A 23,598-nucleotide genomic window follows, 5' to 3' on the forward strand; every position below is an offset into this window, starting at 1 on the left:
AATGTAGTGGTTCAGCTGGTAAAGAATCTGCCTACAATGCGGGAGACCTGGGTTCAATTCCTGGGTTGGGAAGATCCCCTTGAGAAGGGAACAGCTATCTGCTCCAGTATTCTGAAGAATTCCATGGACTCTATAGTCCATGGAGTCCCAAAGAGTCAGACAGGACTGAGCGACTTTCACAAAGCCTCTACTTAAAATTTTAATTTCCCAAAAATATGCATAGTTTTTAAAGAAATTCGCCTAAAGAGGACATGTACCTGTAACTCTAAGCAACTAACTTTCTATTTAAAAAAAAACACAGAAATATCATACATGTGAGAAAAAGACACACACACACACAGGCACACACATTTTAGGTATAATCTGCCAAAACCATGCTTGTCAAACATCCCACTACCCCAAAATCATAGATAACGTTTGAGTATGACATTTATGTATTGCTGTAGCACACGATAATTATTTACATTTTTTTTTTTATTAAGATTGTATAAGCACAGCAGAGCAGGGAAGTCTGGAAATACACTACAAGTTCTGGCATCAGCCAAACCTGTGTTCAAATCACTGTTGTATCAGTGACTACTTCTATAATCTTGAAAAAGTTAATCAGTCTCGTACAGATAATAACATCTACTTTATGGGCCTTTCCAAGGGTGAAATGAGCTAAGATACTTAACACAATAACTGCTGCTTGATATATTTTTTAAAATGATTATTTCAGAATCAGAATTATGATTAAATATTATGAAATAAAATAATGTATTTAAGCATTTAGTAGAATTCCTGGAACTCAATATATATTCAATAATTTTTAAGGACCTGGCCAAAGAAATAATCAACCCAGACATTCTTGAGTACGTTTAATGGAAAACAAGGGTGACATCAGCAGAAGCCTATAATTAGGACAGGAAATAGCAGCCTTTAAGCTTCTTCACCAAGAAAACTGAATTTGACTTTTGTGGCAGAACCAAAAATTCAAACTGAGTTAAATCAGCTTTGGGAAGAAAATCAACCAGTTACCATCTAATAAAGACTCTCCAAACGCTTTTAGCTAACATTTGTTAAATGCTTAACGTATATCTGGCTGTGGTTCCAAGCTCTTGACTTGTATTAACTCAGTTAATGCTCACAAAAGCCCTATGACGTAGGTACTGTTATTAGCCAATTTTACTGGTGCTGCTGCTGCTGCTGCTGCTGAAGTCGCTTCAGTCGTGTCCGACTCTGTGCGACCCCATAGACGGCAGCCCACCAGGCTCCCCCGTCCCTGGGATTCTCCAGGCAAGAACACTGGAGCGGGTCGCCATTGCCTTCTCCAATTTTACTGGTGAGGACGCCAGAAAACACAAAAAAAGGTCAGTTACTTTTCTGAGACCACACTTAGCAACAGTGCTAGAACGGGCCCAGGAGCCTGAGCTTCCTTTACTCCTTTACTTTACATGACCTTTACTTCCTCTCACATATCTTCTCTATGACAGATTACAGCCAAATAAAGTCCTCTATCTAAAGACAAAAGATGCAAATACGGTAAATCGGCTTCCAAGTAACTGAAAAATAGAAAAAGAGATGAGAACTTACCTGGGAAGCCATTGTGGAAACGCTGGTTGGAAGCGCCGGGTAAGCGTCTGTCAGAGTGGCCAACAGGAATGCTGCATACTGAATGGTGGTCAAAAAGGTCCAATAGGAATACTCCATACTGAATGATAATCTAAAAAGTCCAATAGGAGTGCTGCATACTACCTGGGTCAAATCAAACCAATTGAATGATCTCTTGTAGAACTTTATTTGAAAATCCTTAGTGCCTGAAAAGAAGGCTGCTTATTTGAGTTCAAATATCTGTTGTTAAAGTTGCCTCCCTGGCTCAGTGGTAAAGAATCTGCCAGCAATGTGGTTGGGGCTGGGGGGTGTTTCAATCTTGGGTGGGGAAGATCCCCTCTAAAAGGAAATGGCAACCTGCTCTAATATTCTTTCCTGGGAAACGCTCATGGAGTTTGTAATTTGAAAACTTTTTCAACTGTGTAATTGAATTTTGACAAGTGCGTTTGAAAGAGAAGTCTAGGTTACCATAAGTGTAAATATCTGGATGTGATATTCAAAATATTTTAACAACCAGTATAGGCTACCAACAGCTTCCCTGGTGGCTCAGTGGTAAAGCATCTGCCTGCTAATGCAGGAGACGTGGTTTCAGATCCCTGGGTCAGGAAGATCCCCTGGAGAAGGAAATGACAACCCACGCCAGCGTTTTTGCCTGGGAAATCTGATGGACTTACAGAGCCTGGAGGGCTACAGTCCATGGCGCGCGGAGGTGGGGCGGGGGGGGGTGTGTCTCGAAAGAGTCAGACACCACTTAGCACACAAGTTAGCAACTAAACAACAACAACATAGCCTACCAACGGTTATGACTGATATAGGACTTAAATAACTCATATGCCAGGTCAGAGTTGGTCCCTTTTGGGTAGGACTAAGCTGGGCAGCAGAGGACGCAGAGAAGTCTCTTGAGAAAGTGAGTTTAATTTTTGTTTGTTTGTTTAGTCCCAAAGTTGTGTCTGACTCTTTGTAACCCCACAGACTATAGCCTACCAGCTTCGTCTGTCCATGGGATTTCCCAGACAAGAATATTGGAGTGGGATGCCATTTCCTTCTCCAGGGGATCTTCCCAACCCAGGGATCGAACCTGTGTCTCTTGCGGGTGATTCCTGCACTGCAGGTGGATTTTTTACCTCTGAGGCACCAGGGAAGCCTTTTATTTTGACGTAATTGTAGAGTCACATATGGTTGGAAGAAATAAGACAGAAAAAGCCTGTGTACACATCACCTGGTTTTCCTCAATGGTGACATCTTTCAAAACTACAGTACAGATCACCACCAGGGAGTTTAAATATTTTTTAAAATATTAATCTGAGTTTTGAGTAAGTTCTGCATGATCACAGAATGGAAGTTAGAGTTTACAAAACGGGGGAAAGTGAGCTTTCTTTCCTCTGTGTCTTCACACACACATTTCTTTCTGGAGTCAAATATTGTTACAGTGGCTTGCATGTCCTTTCTCAAAAATTTGATAAATTTGAAAACATCATAATCTTGCCTGTGTGTGTATTTTTCCATTGTACAGCTTACTATATCTACATTTGTGCATCATGGTTATTTTGTGTAATACCTTGGTGAACTCTATCATTAAGAAATGAACCTCAGCGACTTCCCCGGTTGGCCAGTGGCTAAGAATTAACCTTGCAATGCAGGGGATATAGGTTCGATCCTTGGTCAGGGAAGTAAAACCCCACATGCTGCAGGGCAACTAAGCCCCTATGGCACAACTAGATAGCCCAAGTGCCATCAAGAAAGATCATGCTAGCCACAACTAAGACCCAACATAGACAAACATTAAGAGAAAAAAAAAAAAAGAAGTGGACCTTCTAGAATTTGAGGAATCTAAGAAGTGTGAAAAAGGCTTTCCTGGTAGAAGAACAGCCTTTAGCCAAGGATAAAAGGACACAGATGCTTCAAGAAAGAGGAAGGAGGCCACTGTGGGTGGAGGGAAGAGAAGAGGGAGGGTAGTGGCCAGATAGAACTCTGATTCTCAGACCATGGTCTGAAGAACTTTGACCTAATGTGTACTTTCTCCATGTGATCTGTATTCTGAGGCCAAAGTCACCTTATGGCTAATGAGGATGTTTCCCATCTCCTATGACAAACTCCCGTGGCTGCACATCGACTCCTTACCGCATGGACCTGCCTGATGGAGGGAGGCTAGTTTCCTCCCAAGGTCTAGAGTAGTCACCATGGGACCTACTGATGTTCTCAAAATCCTACATTCATTCTCCAGTCCCTCTTCAGGACTTTCCCCAGCCCCTGCAGGTCTTCTTGAACAGCCAAGACAAGGCAAAAAAGGAGGGATAGGAGACAGCTATTCTTGATTTTTTTTTTTTTTTTGCTCCAATTTGCAAGAGACAGCAAGATGGAAAAATGTGCCTCTGATTATGACCCCTCTGTGCTTCCTAAAAGCTTCTTTCTGAACTGTTAAGTCTCCTCAGATTTCAAGTCCTCTCTTTTTCTTTCCTCTATCCGTTTTTCCTCTTTTAAACTAATCTAAAAAGCTATAAAAAGCCTCCGACACTATAAATTCCCCTGTAAACCTTGGTTTTATAGGTTTAATTGCCCCTTTTTACAACACTGCGTGCCTGGGTCCTGAAACACTTCAGTTTTGCAAGACAAGTTCAAATTCATAGCAAGAGTCTGGGCCACCCCATGATGGGGTTTTGAACTCTGGGAGCCCACGAGGCACCTGGTTCTGGCCTTGGCTGAATAGTTTCTTTGCAGGCAGCTCCAAGTTGCCCCAGTTACCCAAAGGAGGCTTGTTCTTAAGTGAGAAAGTTGCCCTCTCTGTAGAGAATGCCAGGTCCTCTGAAGTCCCCTGAGGGCCCAGAATTGCTTCTTGTTGGAGAGAACTCTTATAAAAGCAACATCAATAAACAGAATATTTACTATAGCCACACAAGCAATCACTATTAATCGAGTGCTAGTAACTGCACAAATGTCTTTTATGAGGGTAACCCTCACTACAGCTCTGGAGGTTGGGACCACCATTACTGCATGTATTACATGAGAAGACATCTAGGATCAGAGATGGAAGTTATTTGCCTGAGCTCAAACCACAGGACTGGAACTACAATGAGAAATTGCCATTCTTATACAATCTCTAAGTCATGTCTGACTCTTTGTGTCCCCATGGACTATAGCACACCAGGTTCCTCTGTTTTCCACTATCTCCTGGAGTTTGCTCAATTTCATGTCCATCATAGAGGGCGGCACTGATCTTAGACACAAAATTTAAGGGGCACCAAAAACCTCAGTAAGCAAATAAAAGTTTAATGTGATATTTTAACAAAATGAAACTGACAAACTATGTCCTGTAGACTGTCCACCAGATTTTGTAAATAAAGTTTTATTGGAACCAGGGCCAGGATAATGGTGAGTCAAATGAGGCTGTTGTACATGAGTAGGGTTGGATCTGGTCTTTACTTAAACTTTTGATATTTTTTTCATTGTGGGTCCTTGGCATTCATTTTGATTTTTGAGATACAGTGTTAAAATATTATGTATCTCCATGATGGATTTTTTTGACATTACCTTAAATTTCACACCCAAGGTGAGTGCTTGCTTGCCTTACTCTAGTCCCAGCCCTGTTACACAGTGAGAAGCACTGATCCCAGCGTGGCAGTCTGTTCATCCAGGTAACTTTCAAGGTGATTAGGTGTTGTGGCCAGGATGTCACAGTTTCTCTCTAGTGTAGTCACTGCTGCTTTGAGCAGTGGCGCTAAGTTGGAGCAAGTCTTCCCTGTAGACTTCACCTGCTCAGGCCAGAGAGGGCCAGTCTCCAAAATCAAACTGCCTCAGGAATACCCAGAGGCCTTCAATGTCAATTGCCCTAATTTTCCCTTGTAACACTGTGTACTCATCAATACCTTCAATCCTGAAGGGGGAAGTGGGGAGACCTTCAAAATAAACTTTCCTATCGCTTAAATTGGCAGGGTCCACATTTTAGATCTGTTTGCATTTTTCCCCTCTGTCATTTATTACATTCCATGTAAGAGCCAGGAGCCCTGGATTTCAGTTCTAGAGTGGCTGTTTATTTCTCCTGGCCTCGTCTGTCAGCTTCCCTTGTCCGGCCCATGCAGGCCCTGTTCTGGGCCCTCATACATTGTGCCCCTTCCTGCCCCTCGATCTTTACATAGACCATTCCCTTGACCTTAAATGCCTCCTCTCCATCACCTGGCTCCCTCCCTTGCACACTTCTGTTCATGCATCTCCCCCTCAGGAAGGCCTTCCTGAAAGGCTCCCCACTGTACCCCAGACAGGGCCCCCCTGGCCCCTTCATCTTCTTCTTTGCTGCCCTGTGCACCCTGATACAAATTTACTTCATTCTTTATTATGGTTGATCTAATCTCTGCATTTCCTACTGGCCAGTAAGCTCCAAGGGGACAGGTCCAGGGTCAGATTTGTTTATCACCTCCTCGCCACTGCCCTTCATGGACCTGGAGCCCAGCTGGAACTCAATAAACACTTGTTAACTGAACAAGTGACTCTATGACCTGTGATGGTGCTCTTAACCTCTCTGAGCTATAGGATCCCACATATAGAACGAGTGTCATTTGATTTCAAAGGGTCTCTGACATTCTACTGCAAGTCTGTGATACCATCTGGGGCCTCGTTAGGGAGGACACAGTGCACTGGAGTCTGTCCAAGGCCTGGGGCTCCCATGGTTCGTGTGAGATGAGATGCATTCTTACTGACCACTGAGCCAGGGAAATGGAGACCAGTCTGGTCTTTTCATCTCAGTGAAGAGATCGGAATCTCTGACAATACCAGAGATTATCCACCCTCCCTGATTAGTCTGCCACAGACTTGGGGGCCAAGGAAACAGGTTGAATATTATCCAAATCCATGGAGGCTTCCCTGGGAGTCACTTTCCAACTCAGAGCTTCATTCAGCTTTGGGCAAGAGGATGATGTCATTGTTAGGAATTAAAGGCATCGAATGATAAGCACTGACATACATGAGTAGCTGGAAATAAACTCTGTTCACGTTTAACAATATTTCAATATGGAGTCACCTAGACTGGTAGGCTGAAGGCTCACAAACACTTATAAGCAAAGCTAGTTTGTGAGGAGTAGAACATAGGACTCTGGCAACACTGGATAAAAGGCTTTGATGTTGGGCCTGGGTCCCCCACGACTGTCTTCCTGCCCTGTCTGTATTTCAGTGGGAAAGAACAAACATACAGGGACTTCCCTGGTGGTCCAGTGGCTAAAGACTCTGAGCTCCCAATGCAGGGGGCCCAGGTTCAATCCCTGGTCAGGGAACTAGATCTCACATGCTGCAACTAAGACCCAATGCAACCAAATAAATAAATAAATATTAAAAAACAAACATACATCCCCAAACACTCTGGTTTAGTGTGTAAGGAGGCAAATGGCTACTGGGGACCCAAGTCTCACTCAGGCCTTCTTAAAGACTTTGGTTAAGACTTTTACCTTCTCCTGACCTCCCACCTGGCACCATTTGTGAAGTGCCTTGGAAGGTCTATGGGCTTCCCCGATAGCTCAGTTGGTAAAGAATCCATCTGCAATGCAGGAGACCCCGGTTCGATTGCTGGGTCAGGAAGATCCCCCTGAAAAAGGCAGAGGCTACCCACTCCAGTATTCTTGGGCTTCTCTTGTGGCTCAGCTGGTAAAGAATCCACCCACAATGTGGGAGACTTGGGCTCGATCCCTGGGTTGGGAAGATCCTCTGGAGAAGGGAAAGGCTACCCACTCCAGTATTCTGGCCTGGAGAATTCCATGGACTGTATAGTCCATAGGGTCAAAAAGACTTGGACACGGCTGAGTGACTTTCACTTTCGAAGGTCTATGGGAGAAATTCTATAGTATTTCTCTGTAAGCTTAACCAACATGCTAATTCTTATTTTACCTTTAGAGCTGAGGTATCATTCTAATCAGATGCCAAGACTTGTTCTCATGCCAGAATACAGACCTGGGGATATCTCTTTTTTTAATTTATTTTTTAATTGAAGTATAATTGCTTTACAGTGTTGTGTTAGTTTCTGCTGAACAGCAGCGTGAATCAGCTGGATGTATATATATATCCCCTTTTCTTGAACCTCCCTTCTACTCTCCCTGTCCACCCTTCCAGGTCATCACAGAGTGAGGATACCTTTTAAATACCATTTGGGAGTTCTCCATTGCCTCCTCTACAGAAGAAGGTCCACATGGCATTCATACTAGGGTCCTGTGACTCATAAGTGGGTGAAAGTAGGCAGCCTTGGGTTGAATTCTGGTTGTGCTGCTTACTGACCCACAACCGGTTCCTTATGTCTCAGAGTCTGTTTCTTCAACTAGCTGGCAAGCATGATGATGACAACTGCACCTGCATCCCGATGTCTGCTGTGAGAGTTAAGGCAGTTGCTGGGTGTTGGGACCTGGCCCCTGATTAACACATATCAGCCCTTATAATTGCTATTTTCCACTGTCTGTTTCTTATTTTCATGCTCTGCTACTATTTTCTTCCCTTCCTTCCCGAGACCCCCACGCCCATCCCATATGCCTTTATCCCCGATGACTCCATTCCTACACGAGAGCCGAAACCTACCCCCAGAGTGCCTCTTCTTATTCTGTAAACCCCTCCTGATGTCTCAAAACCCAGGTCTGAGACTGCGGTGAGGAATAAGCAACATGGCACTTGTTCAAGCACCTGGCGTGTATTAGGAGCTTAATAAATGGTTTGCTGAAACTGCTGCCTCTGAATTAAATGCCTTAAAAGAAATCTGTAGCTATAAAATGTTGTATTTCCTGTGTCTTCCCACAGCATAAACCTTGATTTTGGAAATTCTGCAGTTAAAGATTTGTTTCTTTGGGAGGAGCAAATACGGGATTAAACACAAATGCTGGTTTATGCTTGATTTCTAAAGTTACAAAGTGCGTTAAGCTGTCTTTCGTCATTTGCACCCTCGTTAGTTTCTCCATTTCTCCTTAGGAGGAGCTGAGGTTCAACTTTTAAACTGTGGAATGTGGGGAAGGGGGAGGTAGGGCAATAGAGAATTGAGAAGTTGCTGAGGTGAGAGGGAGAGAAATCAGGAGGCCATAAAAATATGCTGAAACATGAGGTAGGAAAGCCTTAAGAACAAATTTTCCCATTTCACAATATGGCGAAAATTTAACTCGTGTGTTTGTTGAATGAATAACTGATTGCTTTCAAACTTATGTCTGTACTTTCAGATCAGCTTCCAACCTGGTGGTTAGACTTTTTTTTCCTTTGATTATGTCACCCTGTGCTCCTAGGTTTACTGTAAGGTTGTCTGAGTTCCATTTAAATTTCCCCATCTGATATAAGCCCCTGAGAGCAAGGGAGAAAGTATGTCCTATTCACTTTCATGAACTCAGCCTGTCACACAGTGACTGTCATATATATAATTCAACTCAATATTTGTTGAATTCAACATTCAACCCATTCTGCCATCAACTTATGTTGGAGATCTCCACTTTAAAACTCAGGTCTTCTCCTGTATGCTACCTTTGTACCAGCCCTTTCAAATCAGCTCTCCTTACCTACTGCATCTCAAGTCTAGCATCTGTTGGCTTAAAACTGAATGATGCTTCTCAGCATATGTTTTCTGCCATGTCTTCAAAAACTTCTGCTTGCTCTTACAAATATCTTTCTGGTTCTACAAAGAATTTCATGAGTCGGGGCTCCTTCATTATTTGATATTTAATCTGACTTGTTCCATGAGTTTATAGTTGATGGGGGCTTTGCATCTCATTTTTCTCCTCTCAGGAACAAGAATAGAGAGAGTAATGGAAGGCCCTGTTTGAACAATTTGTGAGTTGTTTTTTTTTTTTTTTCCCGTTGCCCAGATCTCAGTAGGATCCATGTTCCCACTCCTCAACCCCCTCCCTTTTTTCCTTTTTTGGTATTTTGGGTGAGTTCTTTTCCGGCAAAGCCCTGAACACCTGACCAGGTACGGATCTGGCAGGATGAGGTGGAATTTTGGCCAGGCTGTGAGTGGGGAACCGAGCTGCTACTACTTTAGAATTTGTTCATTCAATGAACATTTATGGAACATCCACTCCCGACCAGGACCTGGACTGCATTCTGGGGACAAAGTATGAGGGAACTGGTTACAATCCCTGCCCTCCAAGAGCTTACTATCTATGAGAGAAGTCAGGACTTAAACAAGCAATGAGATGGACTTCCCAGGTGGTCCAGTGGCTAAGATTTTGTGCTCCCAATGCAGGGGGCCTGGGTTCCATCCCTGGTCAGGGAACTAGATTCCACATGCTGCAACTAAGAGCTTACATGCTGCAACTAAGACCTGGCACAGCCAAATAACTAAATTTAGAAAAAAAAAAGAAAGAAGTTATGGTAATATATCATGATGAATGGGATGGCTCAGGATCTTAGAGATCTCCTAATATACTGAGTGCCCACTGGGCACCAGGAATTGTATTCAGTACTTTGTGTACGTCTGTCTGTATGTATGTAGTTGATTTATAATGAACAGTATGTTTTACAGTTTCTCTGATTTAAGTTTTCTCATTTGTCAAATGAGGGTCCCCATGGGGCTTATGTCATAAAGTTGTTCCCAGAAATGAAAGAGTTTTCATTGTAAAGCACTTAGAATAGGGCCTGGCACATTAGTGCAGCTAGCTCACCTAATTTATTGACAACACAGTCCCATTTAACAGATGCAGAAACTGAGGCTCAGAGCACTTACACTGTTGGCCTTGAGTCCTGGGGGCATCTGAGAACACAGGAACGATCTGGGAGATTTCCATGACCCGCCTTTACATGATACAAGCCTGAGGGGATTCTTTGGGCTCACAATTTGTGTCCCAAGATCTAATTTCCTCAGATCAGACTTGTGGAAAACTACTACAGAACTCACGCTTCAGGGACTGTGGAAAGAGTCAAATCTAGTCCAAGGGGGGAAAAGTAACTAAACACAAGCTAATTTCAACACCAGCTATGTTTTCTTTTTCTTCTCCCCTCCTTTTCCTGAGCTCTCTTAACTTTGAAAAAGTAGAAAACCCATTTACTAAGAATAGATTTTCTTCTATGATTTCTGGACACAAGGTAGGTAGGAAATAGGAGAGAAATAAATGATTCAGAGTCCCTGAACACAGTTTTTTTGGCCTGTGGTCTTCAGAGGATTTAACAGCTGTGAGAGAGACCGCAGACTCCAGCCAAACCTGAATCCTGCTTGCAGTTTGGCGAGACCGCAAGTACAATTTATCTGAAAACACGGCAAGAATCCTCCTCTTCCTCCTGCCAACTGGGACCCCAGCAATGGAAATGTTGAGCACTGACCTGATCTTAACTGCACTTCCAATCATGCTCACCTTGCCACAAAAAGCAAACAAACAGGAAAATAAAAAGTCCGACGCCTTCAGTTCCCCGATGACCCTTTCAGCCCTCCACCCGAACAAAATAACGAAACCTAACAAACTCAACTCTCTTACAGAAGCTCTGATTCCAAATAATGAAATAGGAGGGGCAAGAATAAATACCCAGCTTAGGAGAAGGGCTGTTATTAGGCAAAATATTACATCCATATGGTAGAATATTGAGCTCCTCCTGAACTGATCTTTAAAAAATGCTTCTTGTGTAATGTGAAGTTGTAAATAAAAAATGGAAGAAACTTGGGTGAGGTCAACCACATAAAGAAAAGAAATACAGATGGGGAAAAGTGACCAGAAGGAATTATTCTGAATCAACCCTCCAGAACATTTGTCTTTGGGTGGGATGAGTCTTGGTGATGGCATTATTTATCACCAATTTGATGAACTTCACTGCCCGGCTCTTCTCCCAGCAAAAAAATGCTGGGAGTAAATCCCTACAATCATAGAATCATTCCAACTCTTAACAGCATCTCAGTAATGATAGCTGACCTCTGGGAGTGGTCCAGGTAAGAAAGAACTTCCTGTGAAGGCTCCCCTTTCATCTTTAACCAGAACGACATATCTGACACAAATTCCCATGAGTTATGTTATCGTAATTGTATTTCCCAAAAATACAATTTACAGCTATGAATTCTGGGAGACGTTCCCTCCAAAAGAACAATCCAACTGGGAATTTGTCAATCACTGGACTGCCTGCTGTTTTTCAGTCTTGAAGGCTCACTGATCAGGCACCATGGTGATTAAAGGCTCTGAGAAGTCCTGCATTAAAGCTTATTTACTTTGGTTTTGTTTTTTTTTTAATTAATTAATTTATTTATGTGGCTGCATCCAGTCTTAATCACAGCACACTGGATCTTCGATCTTAGCTGCAGACTTTGGTATCTTTAGTTGCAGCATTCAAACTCTGAGTTATGGCATGTGGGATCTAGTTCCCTACCCAGGGATGGAACCCCGGGTTCCCTGTATTGAGAACTTGGAGTCTTAGCCACTGGATCAGCAGGGAAGTCCCTTATTTATTTTGTTGAGACCAAATTTTCACAAATTCTTTGATCACACATTCTTTCATACCCTATCGTCCCTATTGATCCTTTCCTGGGAGAGTTCCAGGGAATGACAATGGGAAATAAACTGTGTTAGACTTCGAGAACGATCACAATCTTTCTCCTTTCCCAGTATCCATGCTCTTTGTAGTGTGACTGCAGCATTTCCCAGCAAGCGCTGGAGAGTATTTCCCCATCTTTGAATCTAGGCTGGCCTGGTGATTTGCTTTGAGCAGTAAAGTATAACAGAAGTTGACAAGGTGGCAATTCTTGACCAAGGCTTCAGGAGGCCTTGTATGCCTTCATTTCCCTTGGAAAGCCACCACCACCATGAGAGTGAGCGTGAGCTATCTACTGGAGGGTAAAAGACCACTTGCAGGACTGGCAAGGACGTCCCAGCAAAGTCCCCTGGACCAGCCATCATCCAGCCAACCCAGAAGCTGACTCACACATTTGTGAGTTCCCCACAGACCAGATGGAGGCGGCACGGTGGTAAAGAATCTGCCTGCCAATGCAGGAGACACAAGAGATGCAGGTTCGATCCATGGGTCGGGAAGAAGGAAGTGGCTACCCACTCTGGTATTCTTGCCTAGAAAATTTCCTGGGCAGAGGAGCTGGTGGGCTACAGTCCGGAGTCAGACACGACTGAGTGCGCGTACACACATACACGCAGGCTGGAAGAACTACCCAGCTGAACTCAGCTCAAAAGCTGTGGGAGGAATTGAGAGAGCGGCTCTGAAACATGTACATTGCAATATGTAAAAGAGATAGCTAATGGGAAGTTGCTGTATAAAACAGGGAATCAACCCGGTGCTCTGTGACAACCTAGAGGGGTAGAATTGGGGGGCGGGGGAGAGAAGTTCAAGAGGGAGGGGATGTATGTATACCTGTGGCTGATTCACGTCGTTGTGTGGCAGAAACCAACACAACGTTGTAAAGCAATTATCCTCCAGTTAAAAACAAATTTTTTTAATTAAAAAGAAAAATTGCCCAGAAGAATCATAGACTAAGTAAACACTGGTTTGGGTAGTCACTGAGTCTGGGCATAGTTTGTCATGCAGCAAAAGTGGACCTATACATACTCTATAATGGGGATCACCTTGCATTAAGGAAAGTAGATTTTTCCAAAAGTAAATAAAATGCAACTTTTAGGACTTTGTTATAACAGAACTTAATTCTGATACACACATGTGTGTCAACCAGTCTGTGATAGAGAATTTTACTCTTAAGGGGACATAGGTGGGGTTTGGGCCACATTTATGCTTTTTCCAGGAGAAAAAAAAAACCCGTTTCCTATGTATGCCTGCCCACAGGGCTCCCTTCCTAATCCTCATCTCAATCAACAGTCTTCTTTTTTACATTCAGCTTCTTGAGTTCCTGCAAGTCAATTCTCTGTCTCCCCAGATGGCAAATTCACACTGCTTCACCAGTGTAGCTTCGTGGAATGGGGGAAAGGAGCAGAAGAGGATAAAAGTGAGGATTTGCCAAGGGCAGGGCCTGAGGCTGGAGCCAGGGGTGGGAAAGAAGGCTGTGCAGAGCTGTGGGAAGCTGGAGTGAATAAGACAGAGGCAGCCAGTTGCTGAGAGATCTGGAAGGAAAGTTATGTGAACAGGCAAAGAAACTCCAGAATGAACTGGTGGTTGATGGAGTCAATCTCACACACAGCCCTGCCATCTTGTAAAAAGCCTTTTATTTGTCCTTTTTTTTGTGAGAGCCCTGGGAAGCGATCATTAAAGGAACAGACCCAAGGCAGTCCGCGCAGATCTGGGGAGCCTGTGCCTGCCCCTGCCTGGCCTCCCTCTGGCCCCCACCTCCCATTTTTACAAGGGCCAACTGGGTTGCAAGGTTAAAGCCAGAGGGGACCAATTGGTGTTGTGGGGCTTTTTTACAAAGTGCAAAGGATCAAAGTAATTAGCAAAGGGCGCGAGACCAGGCCTGTTAGAGAAAGAAGCCAGCCACCCAGTGCCTCCCAGCAGCACAGCTCAGTCTTTCCCAGGTCTGCTATTAAAGCCTCCATGTAGTGCAGGGGAATGACATATTGCAGCCATTCTGGGTGCTGGAAGGGACTCCTTTAGAAATTGAACCCAGGACCAACTCTGAGCCAGGAGAGCATTGTGGGGGGCAGGGGATCTCCTGATAGTCTGAAAGGAAGATGTGAGCCTTGAGTGAAAAGTTCTTGAGAATTCTCTCTGAGACATTCCATTGCTTCTTTCCTGTTTCAGATGGAAACTCACGTGGCCAGGGCAAGACTGGCTATGCGAGCGCTTCCAAAGCATATCACCTGTGATCATGGCAGGGCAAGACTTATCGAGCAAGGCTTCATTCACAGAATTATTTTAAGTGGCCCATAGACAGGATTATAAATTATATAGACTCAGCAAACAGCTCCCTCCTTCCCTCCCTCCCTGCCTCCCTCTGTTTCTTCTTGCTTCCCTTCCTCCCTCTCTGATTCTACCAAGAAGAAAGTTCCTGTTTGGTGCTAGTATTCAGGGGTAAGCAAAATTATGACCCCCCCCCCCACCTCAAAGATATCCATGGCAGCAGAGAATGAGATGGTTAGGGAGCATCACTGACTCAATGGACATGAATTTGAGAAAACTCCAGGAGACATGGAGGACAGGGGAGCCTGGCATGCTGCAGTCCATGGGGGTCACAAAGAGTCAGAAACGAATGAGCGACTAAACATCAACAAAAAAGATGTCCATGCCTGTGAATATGTTACTTTGCCTGGCAAAAGGGACTTTGCAGGTATGATAAAGGTTAAGTCCTTTCTGATGGGGAGAGTGTTCTGGATTTTCCAGGTGGAACCAATCTAATTCCATGAGTCGTTACAATCCAAGAACTTGCCTTGGCTGTTGAGAACCAGAAAGATGACAGCATGATAAGGATCCAGGGGTCATGAAAATTAGGAGGACATTGTGAAGACCAAACAGAGGCTTCCTGCAGGTAACAGTGGTCCCCAGCTGACAACCAGCAAACAGATGTAGACCTCAGTCCTACAGCCAGGTGGAACTGAAGGGGCAAGGAAGTGATTCTCTCCAGAGACTCCAGGAAAGAACAGAGTCCTGCCCCACCCAAGACTTCTGACCAGCAGATGTGTAATATAAACATTGTTTTAATGAAAACGCACCCATTTTTCACAAATAAAAAAGAGAGTGAGAGCCAGTAAGAGTGAGAAAGTTCCTCCCACTCAAAGCTTCAGGAAGCTTTAAATTGTAATTCCCAGCTAGGATTTTTTTTTTTTTTTTTAACAGAGTCACACGTCTTGTGGGATCTTAGTTTTCCCTAACCAGAGATCGAATCTGTACCTCCTGTAGTGCAAGCACAGAGTCTTAACCACTGGACTGCCAGGGAAGTACCCCCAGCTAGGATTTTGTACCATTGTAAGATGTTCATTGTTTTTATTTCTAGACTTCATTTTGGTTTGTGGTAATGTTTTTATATTTATGCTACTGATTTCAGTTTTCCTGTTTTGGGGTGAATTTGTTTAAGTTAAGAAAAATAAATCAAGTTTAAAAAATATTAGTAAATAACAATGCATATTTTATGAACTGACTTGTTTAATCACTCAGTCATGCCCGACTCTTTTGTAACCCCATGGATTGTAGCCCACCAGGCTCATCTGTCCATGTGACTTCCCAGGCAAGAATAGTGGAGTAAGTTGCCATTTCCTTCTCAAGGGGATCTTCCCAACCCAGGGATCGAATCCATATCTCTTCTGTCTCCTGCATTGACAGGCAGATTCTTTACCACTGAGTCTATGAATTGGACTAGTGGTATTTAAATATCTGAAAACTGGGAAATACCAGTTCAGAATTTTCTGAAGAGCCTCTTGGGAGTTCAGAAAACTGACAGGTAATTCTGCATGTGATTTGCATATATTTGCATTCCTTTTGTTGACCCACACAAGGCCAGTGAGAAGCAGGACAAGATGACCTCCGTGTTCTTTCAGTGGCTACGCTCAGTGATCACTTATCTCTCAGCGGGCCCTTGGTACTGGGACCAGAAGGAATAAAGTGTTCTAAGCAGCCAACCAGGTAAGGCTTTGTAGCATGGGTTAACAACCTGACTTTGGAACCAATCAGCATTGGCTTTGAATCTTGGCTCTACACCTTAACGTTGTATGACTTGGGTCAAATACCTTGATCTCTCTGAGCTTAATCTCCCTATCTATAAGAAAGAACCAGTGAGAAAGCTGTCAAGAGATGAAGCAAGGATTTAATATGGTACTATTTTTAAGAAGCCCAGATCATGACGTATAGTAAGCAATATCATCCGCTGTTATTATTATTCTTAGCTGCCCTGCCAGGGGCCAGCCCGTTCGCTCATTGCTTGTGATCTCAGCCTCTGGCTTCCCTGAGGGGTGTTCTGGGCAAGGCTGGGCAGACAGTCTCCAGGCACGCCAGGCTTGGGCTGGTCTCTGTCACCCTGACATGCAGAGAAAAGCAGAAGGAAGCAATCCCGCAGGGCCCTGTGAGGCTGGGTGGCCAAGGCTGCCTGCAGACTCTCTTTCCCCTTCACACAGAGGCTCTGGCCCTTTTCAAGGACAGAAGTTGAAGAGAGAACATGCCCTGTCTGGGAACAGGGCGATGCGAGGCTTCTCAGCCCTGACCGGGGAGATGGCATGGAAGAGCAATTTTGCCTGGGAGTGACTGGCAGGGCAGGGGTGTGGGGAGAAGACGGCACAGGAATAAAGAATCTCTTTCCATCTCTGCTGCTTTATTTCCACAGAAATAAAAGGTCTCTTTCCATCTCTACTCTACTAAAAAAGCGTGGCTTTGAGGATCAAACAAGCTTAGTTTGAAATACTGCCTCTGCTAGCTGTGTGGCTTTGGATAAGTTACTTCCCCTCTCTGATCATAACTACAGCTAATGTTGATTAAACCCTGACTTTGTGGCAGGCTCTATTCTAACTGCTTCACAAATGTTGAATAATTTAACCTTCACAAGAAGCCAGGCAGGTATGATTATTATCTCCATTTTCCAGGTGAAAAGGCACAGAGAGGTTCTGTAACTGGACCAAAGTCACACAGTTTACACATGGCAGAGCCAGGATTCAATCCAAAATAGTCTGGATCCAGAGTCTATACTTTGCTAGTCTTGGCAATTTTACTATTTTCAAGACTCTTATATGTCTGATAGCCTACTTAAATATTTAAAGGTTAGGCTTCCCTTGTGGCTCGGATGGTAAAGAATCCGCCTGTAATGCAGGAGACCTGGGTTTGATGCCTGGGTCGGGAAGATCCCTTGGAAGAGGGCATGGCAACCCACTCCAGTTTTCTTGCTTGGAGAATCCCCATGGACAGAGGAGCCTGGCGGGCTATAGTCCATGGGGTTGAAAAGAGTTGGACACAACTGAGCACACTAAACATATGTGCTTTCCAAACGTGATTTTTCAGATTCCAAATATAGTCATCTGACTCTGAGTTCACACAAATGTGCTTACTATGTGATAGAACTCGGGTGTCCTGTCTTCACAGTCAGAGGGCTCTTCTACCTCCCTCCCTCCCTCCCTCTTTCCTTCCCTCATTTTTTCCTTCCTTTCTTCTCTCCCTTTCTTCCTCTCCTCCTCTGTTCATGCAAGCAGCATACACTTATTCACTGCCTGCTGCGTACCAGAGACTGTGCATACATTAATGTTATGTTCCTACTGTTTCCTTCTCACCCTGTCCCATGCGCAGGTCATTGACACGCTGTCAGTCACCCCCTCGCCCCTACCCTTGTGATCAGCAGGCCAAGCGCTTCTTAGACCAGAACTCCAAGCAGAAGCAAGTGCTGGCAGAGTTCCACCAGTCACTGGTGACCCTGTCAGCGAGCCATGGCCCTGCTGAGAGCAGGGTCCTCAGCCGAATTAGTGGCAGGAGCAGCCGCTGCTCAACAGAGGCCTTGTTCAGACCCACACTGTTCCCGGCCCGCCGCCAGACTTCTGGGGTCTTCGGCTCAAAGGGCCGACCCCACCCAGGCAAGGCTCCTGGGCTTACATGCTGTCTTCAAAGAAATCCAATAGACCTGGAGCCAAGTAGGAGGCTACGGGAGGAGGGGGACTGAGCCCTAGACAGAGGGTGCGGGGTGGGGGGTGATAGAACTGTTTTCAGGGCAGATTTCACCAATAAACCTCTGAGAGAGAGAAAAGCGTTTGGGGCTGCCAAATGGAGGGCAGTGGCTATAAACCCAGGATGGTCTGTAGATGGATCAGGGTCCTCAGGACACAATGGTAATGTCACCCTTGCCACTCCCCCTGCACCCGCCCCCCCAGCCCTCCATCCCCTCCCCCTCCCGTGTGAGCCTTGCTCTGGTCTTTCCCATCTGAGACTATGACTTTGTGCTTTCAGGCCCTTCTTTTCAAGAGAAAAACAATCAGTGAACTTAAGGGCCATTTGGAGAGTGTGCTGGTTGAACTGCATGCAGCTTAGCTACCTAACTCAGTTGGAGACTTTGGGCTTGTTTCATTCCTCTGAGCCTCAGTTTTTGCATCTGTAAAATGGGCATGCATGCTGACCGCTTTCCATTCACTAATAAATGTCTTTGCTCCATTTTTTGGCCTCTCCAGGCTACTCTCAATTCTTATCTTCCTGGAATCTGGTTTCCCCACACCACCTTATCCTCACATATGCTGACATTTTTCAGGTCTTAGTACATTTCTTTCTCATTCCTTTTTAAAATCCATTTCCTTCTCTCATGACAACCTTTGAGCTATCTTTTTGTGCTTGTGCTTCTGTTTTTGAGCTGCTCTGCTTCCTGTGTTCTCCTCCTTCTCACTGCCATCAATACAGCAACCCCCCTCCCCACCTCACCACCATCTCCTTATCTGAGCCAAAGTTGTTCTTTCCACCTGAAATGCTGCCCTTATCTAGTTGCTGCCTCCTGAATTCAAAATCTTTTTTGGCCTTCAAGGCCCTGGTGAAATGATTTTTCTTTCAGGAAACTTCCTTTGTTTCTGTCCCCTTTGTTGTTCTGTGGCATTTCTGAACACCTATTGGTAATAAGCATGGCAATGGCCAACCTCTAGGAAGAGCAGTGGCATGTGTTTATGGCATGATGAGTGCCCAGGGAAATGAGTCCCTCATTTCACTGGAGAATGAAAATGAACTTAGCGTTCTCAGAAGAAGAGGAGGCCCAGAGGACCTGTAGGAGGAGGAGGAGATATAGCTGTAGTTTGAAGGCTTGAAGGCTTTAGGTTAGACTCAGAAAAGAACTTTCAGGGAAGGTAAAGGAACAGCAATTTTTTTTTTTTTGGCCAAAGGAAACGTCTTGTTTTCCTCTAGAGCTCTCTGAGCAGTTTTATACACTCTCAATAGGCATCATTTGAAGTCTATTTGGAGACTAGGGGGGTGGATGGTATGGAGAACGATGACCCCCCGATGCCCTTGTCCACTCCAGGATCCTTCTGAGACTGGAGGCGAAGGCAGACAGCTCTCCCGCCTGTTCCTTTCCACTATTTTTCTTTGCAGCTGTCTCTGCATTTCAGAGTTCACGGCTCTGCCAGGGACTCTATTTTGGGATTTGTGGGAACAGGCTGGTTTCGGCAAATAGGAAGCTCTAGAAATCTCAGCAAGGTCGTTCCCCTGGGCCTCCCAGCCTGCTCCGAGGGCAGGAGAGAGAGGCAAAGAGACTGTCCCAGGCTCCAGTGTCCCAGACATGTGCAGACAGGAGAACAGGATGCCCTTTTCCAGCAAACTCAGGCATCTGGGGGGCAACCCGCATCATCACTGAAATCAGCTTGTTTCCTGGCTGGCTGCCCTGAGGACAAAGGTGAGGCTGCTGGGGCCGTGTTCCCCCGCAAGCCCGCAAGTCTGCAGAGACTGAGCTGGGCTTCCGTGAAAACTGACACCAAATTCCCACCGCATCCTTGGTTTCTTTGCACTTGGAGAGAACTAGCAGGTGGCAGCTGGAGGGAGCTCAGCTCAGACGCTCAGAGGAGCACGGGGGCCAACGGCCTTAGGGTCGTGTGTCTGTCTGTCCACAAGTAGGTGGGCATGTGGGTTTGTGGGTCTGTGGGTCCACGTGAATATTTGAAGATTTGTATATGCAGTGGTGCATGGCTGGGTGTGCACAGGGGTGTGCTGTAAATGTGTGGATTTGAGTTTTCATCGAAATGGGTGTGAATCTACTGATTTGTGTATTTACATGTTCGTTTTCATCATATTAACTATCTTTAAACATTTAAACCACTGGGCTTGCATAAGTAATATTCCACTGTATGGACAAACCATGGATCATTTAACCTATCACCCACTGGCAAATGTTTAGATCTTTATTGTTCATTGCAGACAAAACTGTAATATGCATTCTTTTCATCAGTTGTATGCACATTTCTCTGGGTAAAGGAAGAGGAGGAGTAAATAGCTCAAAAGGTATTCACATTTTGTTGGCTTTCACCTGCTATTTTTTGTTTGCACACAGTAAGTGCTCAATAAATGATTGATGAATGAACAAACTGGTGATTGAGCATCAGTCCAGCTATAAAACGATGGACATCCTCACACTCAGAATCTACCACCTCCTTCTAGCTGTTGAAATCGCAAATGAAGGGGATTTCTCTGGAATCCAGTGGTTAAGATTTCACCTTCCAGTGCAGGGGGTGTGGATTCAATCCCTGGTCGGGGAACTAAGATCCCACATGCCACAAGGTGTGGCCAAAAATTAAAAGTAAATAAACAGACACAATATTAGAAGTCAACTATACTTCAAGTGAAAAAATTTTTTAATCTCAATTGTAGTTGTGAAGCTTAGGCAAGGAGGCGGAGAATGGAATACCCCACTGAGGACCACTTTCTACTGATGTGGAGGAGAGGGTCAGTCTCTGAGGGTGAGTTCCCTCCCCAGGTACCTGCCCCTTAGTGGCTGCATCAGCGCAGGAAGAAGAGGAAGGGGGACTCCAGGTGTGACATCCCAGATCCTGCTGCTATCCATCAAAGGCTTCCCAATGAGCTAATAGCCCTAATGTGTGAACATTGATTTCTGGGGTGACGCCAAAGCCGAGATGATTTACATTCAGCTTCCCATCGGTGATGCATCATTGATCTCCACGGGCACTAAAATATTTATTAGAGAATATTTACTAGGAAGGGCAAGCCTGGAAGGGTCCTGGCTGGAGGAAGAGAACAAGTGACCCATGGGTGAGAGATTCAGGAAGCAAAGGAGAAAATCCCAGGAAGAAGATGGTGGGGGGAGGGGCCCAGGGACCTTCTAGCTATATGCTTCCCTTGTGGCTCAGTGGTAAAGAATCCACCTACCAATGCAGGAGACATGTGTTTGATCCCTGAGTTGGGAAGATCCCCTGGAGAAGGAAATGGCTACCCACTCCAGTATTCTTGCCTGGGAAGTCCCATGGATAGAGAAGCCTGGCGGGCTACAGTCCATGGAGTTGCAAAAGAGTCAGACACAACTTAGCGGCTAAACAACAACAAACAGGGACCTCCTAGAGCCCGGAAGCCACACTGGGCTCCAGGCCAGAGGAGGGGGGCCAATCTGAGCCTTGAGTCCCCAGTTCTTGGAGTTGGCACCAAATGGCACCTGCTTGGAGATGCTTTCATGGACGATCCCATTTAAAACAGCCCCAGTCTCTGTGTAATATCACACAACTGGCTCCCTCCTTTTGGTTTATTGAGTTTTGACTGATAAGGCAATGCAATCCACCAATTTTAAGTGCACTGAGATGTGAGATGACTGCTCACACCCCCCACGTGATATACCTCTACGTGCACTGGCACTTGAGTCCACATTCCCACACAACTCAGCTTTGGGCGTCCAGACACACGTCCATAGCAGACACATCACCTACCAAGCACACACTCATATAGAAACCCACTTCCACAGGTCATGGAGCATGGCAGGAAAACAGAGCTCATCTACCTGGATATTTATCCAAGCACACATTCCCACACATTTGTGCAATTGTCCATATTTTCATGACATACATTTATACGCATTTTGGATTGACCAAAAAATTGGGTTAGCTTTTTCCATTTTATCGTATGGAAAAACCTGAATCAAATTTTTGGCCAACACAATATATTTCCAGGCTTCCCATGTGGCTCAGTGGTAAAGAATCCACCTGCCAACACAGGAGCTGCAGGATCCGCAGATTCGATCCCTGAGTCGGGAGGATCCCCTGGAGGAGGATATGGCAACCCACTCCAGTATTCCTGTCCATGGAAAATTCCATGGCCAGAGAAGCCTGGCAGGTGACAGTCCATGGGGTCACAAAGAGTCAAGCAAGACTGAGCAACTGAACGTGCACGCATGCACACAATATTTTCCATTTATACATATATGTTCATGTGTCCTCACATATAAAATATTCTAACATGTTCTCTCTTGTACAATATGTATATGTAAACATTCACATGCCCCAGTTAGACATGCAGACATACACATATGTATCCACACCATGCACATCCACACGCATCTACACTCAGACACACATGTATGCAGGTCCCATGCAGGCATGCATATATGTCGTATGCAGGAAAATGTACATGCATAGGCTCTATGTACAGAGTCAAGTATAGAAAACACATATTTCTGCCAACTTGGACCCTGATACACAGAAACTCACACACATGTATGCACCCCATGGCATATGTACATACATATCTAAACACGCCTTACATATGTTCATCACCAGACATATCCAGACATGTGAGAAACATATGTCACATGTATATATTCATATGAAATGTGCACACATTTGATCCAAACATTCAAACAGAAGTTATGTGTGCCCCTTTTTACTATTTGATCTTGGATTTTGGAATTCTTCAGTTTGCTTTGCCCTACCCAGCATCTTTCTGGACCTAATTTTCTCCTGACACACTGTCCTTGTTAAACTTTTATTTCCTACTTAGAAAATCCTAGCAAAATGTCCCCTCATGACACACTTCATTTTTTGAAGACATTTGTTAATCTTTGGAGACACATGGAGGGCCCGGTTATATCTGCTGGTGATCCTAAGGGACCCACACCAGGTGAAATCTGGAGGTTGCTAACATCCATTCAGCAGCCTCCAATGAGACAGATAAATGTTTATTTATTTGCAAGCAAAATCACACCTCTCTTCAGGACTATTTGTCCCTGAGTCAGAAATTCTCTCTCCCTCTCTGCCCTTACACTACACATTATTTATAACTGTGCTTTAAAGCCTAGCTCCTTTGCCCTGTTTCAGAGTCTTCTGGAGACTTTGAGCTCCCAGAGGGCAGCAAAAAATGTCTAAATTGCTCTGTTTTCCCCATGGCTAGGCTATCTGGTATCTCATGCTTGTAGGTTTTCAATAAAAGTAAATGGACAGGACCACTGTTTTGACGCTGCGATGAATGAGCCCAGGTGGGTGACAACATATCAATCAATCTGTAATCAAGCAGGCTGATCAGCATCTTCCAGGAGACTGCAAACTACTGTATTTCATGGACTCTAAGATACCCCTGACCATAGAGGTGCTGTTATTTCATCTTCCTCCAAGGAAAGAGCAACAATGCTGTCGTTCACCTTTGACACATGCATCCGTAATTGCTTAGCATTCTTATTTTATACCCATTGAAAGAGCCCCTTTACACTTGTTTTGACACGTATTTTCATCACATATCACTCTGGTGCATACTGAAAAAAGGGAATCT

At 44.7% G+C, this 23,598-nt stretch overlaps 2 long non-coding RNA genes across 5 annotated transcripts in view; one reads left to right on the forward strand and one right to left on the reverse strand.

Moving 5' to 3' along the window:
• Nucleotides 1-23,598, reverse strand: part of LOC145525159 (uncharacterized) — a 480,549-nt gene that overhangs the window by 193,980 nt on the left and 262,971 nt on the right. Inside the window, exon 1 of one of the 2 annotated variants that reach the window (XR_014068062.1) lies at nt 1,573-1,621. This is a non-coding gene — a long non-coding RNA (uncharacterized LOC145525159). Of the gene's footprint in view, nt 1-1,572; nt 1,735-23,598 lie in introns of those variants that run through there. The other variant, XR_014068063.1, reaches the window with a different exon arrangement.
• LOC145525160 (uncharacterized) lies at nt 1,205-16,691 on the forward strand. 3 transcript variants are annotated; one of them, XR_014068066.1, is made up of 5 exons: nt 1,205-1,349; nt 1,473-1,611; nt 14,785-14,929; nt 15,238-16,020; nt 16,509-16,691. It is a non-coding gene; the product is annotated as an uncharacterized LOC145525160 (long non-coding RNA). The 3 variants fall into 3 exon arrangements; XR_014068065.1 differs by lacking the exon at nt 14,785-14,929 and having other exon boundaries at nt 15,894-16,020; XR_014068064.1 differs by lacking the exons at nt 14,785-14,929; nt 15,238-16,020; nt 16,509-16,691 and adding an exon at nt 7,681-8,277.

This window comes from Giraffa tippelskirchi, chromosome 11 (genome assembly GCF_054371585.1).
Source record: "Giraffa tippelskirchi isolate mGirTip1 chromosome 11, T2T-mGirTip1v1.2.pri, whole genome shotgun sequence".
Taxonomy (NCBI): Eukaryota; Metazoa; Chordata; class Mammalia; order Artiodactyla; family Giraffidae; genus Giraffa; species Giraffa tippelskirchi.